This window comes from Prionailurus bengalensis, chromosome A1, assembly GCF_016509475.1.
Source record: "Prionailurus bengalensis isolate Pbe53 chromosome A1, Fcat_Pben_1.1_paternal_pri, whole genome shotgun sequence".
In the NCBI taxonomy this organism is placed as follows: Eukaryota; Metazoa; Chordata; class Mammalia; order Carnivora; family Felidae; genus Prionailurus; species Prionailurus bengalensis.
The window spans coordinates 58,247,066-58,251,649 of NC_057343.1; the positions used below are offsets into that span (position 1 = coordinate 58,247,066).

Sequence of the window (4,584 nt, forward strand, 5' to 3'; positions counted from 1 at the left end):
AAACTACTGTCACCTAATTTGCAAAGTATTACTACCTTACATTTGAAAAGCACATTTTCAAAATGGTTTTACATAATAATGGCTTCTATGTACTAGACTTCCATGCAACAAGGAAAGCAGTAGGTACTCTATATATACAATCTCAAACAAGTCAGACAACCCCACAAAGTTAATTTTGTAACCCCAAAAGGGTTTCTGTACAAAGAAAAGGAGCTTCAGAAGGATTGAAAATTCGAGATTATCGATCACTGAGCTAGTGGGTGGCAACACTTGGTCTGTCAAACTCCCAAACCTATGCTTTTCACACTAAACTCCCTTTCCTTGTTTAATCATCATGACACAGAACACCTATGCCCTGGAATCCACATTTGCCAGTGAAACACAGAGAGGTTCATGGTGCGCTCCACATTACACAATGCCAAAGTCACACCTGCCTTCCCACACTCTATTCCATGTTCTTTCAGAAGATCAAATCATGTGGTTGACATGTCACATTATAAAAGCTATACTAGTGGCAGGTAAGTAGTACCTATGGGTAGACTTCTAATGTTCCCCATTTCTGAGACTCAAACATTACTCCAAATGTGACTTAGCTTTGGGGCGCCTGGGTGGCTTGGTCGGTTAAGCGTCCGACTTCGGCTCAGGTCATGATCTCACGGTTTGTGGGTTTGAGCCCCGTGTCGGGCTCTGTGCTGACAGCTCAGAGCCTGGAGCCTGTTTCATATTCTGTGTCTCCCTCTCTCTCTGCTCCTCCCGTGTTCATGCTCTGTCTCTCTCTGTCTCAAAAATAAATAAACATTAAAAAAAATGTGACTTAGCTTCAACACAGGCCTGGTACATTCATTCTTTTCTGTTGTAGGTCACATATGCATCAGGTATCCGGTTTAACTCCTTTATCCATCCTAGAATCTTCTCATGAATCCTATAAGCAATGATGCTGATGACATATGGGCACAAGCACCACTCGCCAGGCTTCCAGTCCTTGGCTTCCCTGACACCGTCACCAATCAATCAGCAGGACATCCTGAAGAATGGCAGATGTCACCTTCTTCTTCCTTTTTTTCCTTCATTTGTAATCATAAAAAGACTGTGTGATAAAAATCCAATTAGAAGTCTCACATCCATGAGTGCCTCTGTCTGCAGCATGCTCCCAGGGGAATATATCATTTGATGTCCATTTCATGTCCTCTTCTGTAAGCTGCCAGCACCATCCTTAAATTTGTATTTTTAAACCTGCATCAGTGATGGGTTGTGGCCAAGAAGTGATTCTGGAGCAAAAGTAGCACAATACAGCTCCCTGATGATTGGTTATTCAGGTAAGGGGGCACTACACTGTTCCTAGCAGCATCTCCATCATTCTAATTCCCTTCTGGGCTCCTTGTCTTAAGAATGAGCTGGCAAAAGTTTCCAAAATGCAGTAGAGAAAGCCAGCCCCTGTGATTGAAATCCTGCCTCTTTGAACTCTGTTCAATCTGGATTTTCCATAATTTCCCAGAAAACAGTCTTCCTTCATAGATGCATATTGAGTCCACATAGGGCAGTGACTGCATGTAGCCATGCTTCTTTCCTGAGGATTGAGCTATGTTTCCTCTTGCAAATGGATACTAGGTACATTTAAAATGCTCACTTTTCTTAAAATTTTTGGAACCACATTCTGACAGACTGCAATCTTCTTTCTATAGATGATTCTTTTTGACACATCTCTTTTTTCCTCCACAGTTTTATGGAGTTGACTTTTTCCCCCATGGGGTTAGAATACTTTATTTATACTCTATCTTCTCTTTATTTTTTTAATTAAAAAATTTTAATGTTTATTGATGAGAGAGAAAGATAGCAAGTGCAGGAGGGGTAGAGAGAGACAAAGATACACAATCCTAAGCAGGCTCCAGGCTCTGACCTGTCAGCACAGAGCTGGACGCAGGGCTCGAACCCATGAACCACGAGATCATGACCTGAGTAGAAGTGGGTCGCTTAACTTACTGAGCCACCCAGATGTCCCTCTTTCTTCTCTTTATTACTCCAAGGTGGTAAATATTTCTGCAGACTACTTCTCTTGGACAACTAGAAGTTCTCTGTCCCCCTGTCTGATGTCAGAGCTCATGCTCTTCCCGTTTGCACCATTCTGCTTCATGTTGTACCTAATCTTTTTTCAGAGGAAGCTGATGACCCCCACTCAAAATCTGGTGCATGTCCACCCTGACCCACATCCCCAGGTGCTGGACATCAGGCTCTGCCCTCCAGCCACAGAAGACCACACCTACCCTGCCAAAGGGGCCTGCCCCCACACCCCCCCACCCCCCTGCCAACACTCTACAGTATTTAAATTAGATCTCTCTGGGCACCTGGTTGGCTCAGTCAGTTAAGACTCCAACTTTTGATTTCAGCTCAAGTCATGATCTCATGGTTGGTGGGGGCTGAGCCCTGGGTTAGGCTGTGTGTTGACAGTGTGGAGCCTGCTTGTTTTTTTCTCTCTCCCTCTCTCTCTCCCCCTCCTCCACCTGCTCTCTTAGTCTCCCTCTCTCTCTCAAGTAAATAAACATTACAAAACTGGATTTCTCCATCATTAAATATCCATTATACTAGAAGGAATGAAAACATATGTATTTATTATTTAAATATTAGACACAATGTCCATTTCAAAAAGCATGGATTTAAGTTTGACTTAATAGCTTGAGAGCTTTCTTTAAAAAATCAGAAGAGAAAGCTATTTATAACAAAGATAGCATTCTGAGACCTTAATTATTTATGTAATATTTAAAAGATCAAATAAACTGTGTGTGTGGGGAGGTGTAGGTGTGGGGAGGGCTGGGGAAAGTGATTAATATAAATGTAGTTGTGGCTAACATAAATAAAATGGCAATGCAAAACTAATGAGTGAACTTTTATACCATGTGCTAAGAACTTGAATGGAATTTTATATAGTTTTTCTTGTTTTTTTTTTAATTTTTATTTTAAATCTTCACAGGAGACCAATTGGAGACTGTGTATTATCTGACTTTTATTAATGAGAAAGCTGAGTCTGAAAGATTTATTTTCACACATTATAGATCACTGAAATTAAAAACAAGAGACTCTCACTTATAACCCTGTATTCTTTCTATGGGTCATGTATTATTGTCTATTTCATGTCTATTTCTTTCATACCACTACCTCAGTCATATCCCTACATCACTGTTTCATTGGTCCAAATCGTTGAAATAATATACTGTTAAGAAAATCCATGAGGTATTTCAATGTCACAATTTATCTCAATGTAAAATGGAAATAATTATCCAAAACCTGTCAATAGCATGTCTCTTCTACAATAACTGAGATAATAGCATGAGAAAGTGTAAGTATTTTAGAAATTCTAAGATGATAGAAAGTGCAGGATGTCATATGTAAATTGTTTGTATTCATCTATTGTAATATTTGAAATTGTTTTTATTCTTTAACAGAATTATACAAATGAATGTTATCTGACTTATGTTCCTGATTCATATTCATTTAACTCTTCTTTGGATAAGACATTGCTCACAACATAATAATCATAAATATAAGGCATAAAAGAGAAAATGTTTATCTGGTATTATCAACACATACTAAACACTTTAAATCTATTGTTAGAATATATGTCTTTAACTTGCATGCCACCATGTCAAAATCAGAATAAAGGTGATGACTTTTTCTGCCTTTTCCCATTATAAAAATATGAATATTTTTAGGCATGATAATTCTCTTTATTGTTAGGCTTCTGTGCTATCGGATACCATGAAGAACATTTTAAATCTTACTTTTGCAAAGCATAAAACTCAAACATGCTTTTGTTGATAGTATTTCTTACTTTACAAGGAAAAGTAGCATACTTCAGGTAGAATTTTAACGTTTTTGGCTTCCCAGCTTCTCACACACACATTTTGACTTGTATTTCACTGGCCCAACAATTATTTTGAATATTTATGAATCCCATTTTCTTGTTTCCCAATTTTTGATTTACGTTCTGAATAGTTGTAGTAATCATATAATAATAATAAGGTATGGGGTTGCTTTGGGTTGCTTTATACCCATTATTTTTTGGGTGGGTAGAGGAGATGTGTGATATCAGACAAGGAAGATTGTTTTATTATGACTGTATTCTTACCTGCTTAAATTTAAAGTTTGTTCCTGTGTTTAGAGATAGAAAACAAAAAACAAAACAAAACAAAACAAAACAAAACAAAACAAAACTTAATGGAAAGATGTTGGTGAAAGCTGGTAACTTATGGAGCTAATATGGCAAGGGTATCTTGGTGTAAACTTTTATATGCAGGGCTACAATGATAACATTTTGCAGAGTATCAGAGATAAGGCCATTTTTCCTAACTTTCCATAGAAGTTATCAATGTTTTGATTCCAAGAATACATAGAAATGTTTGTATCATCAGTAAAAGTAGACTGCACATGAATACTATTATGTCAATAACAGTGGCACCATGAAGTCTTCCCAAATAAATGACAGGGTATGTTTTGTTTTTTGTTTTGTTTTGTTTGTTTGTTTGTTTTTTGGTTTCTTTTGTGAGCATACATGAGACACTTCATTGTGAACTCTCAGAAGAGTGGGAAGGA

The 4,584-nt window shown here is 37.8% G+C and overlaps 1 pseudogene; it reads right to left on the reverse strand.

Moving 5' to 3' along the window:
* Positions 1 to 1,308: 1,308 nt before the first annotated feature.
* Positions 1,309 to 2,131, reverse strand: LOC122478761 (annotated as a pseudogene).
* Positions 2,132 to 4,584: the final 2,453 nt, after the last annotated feature.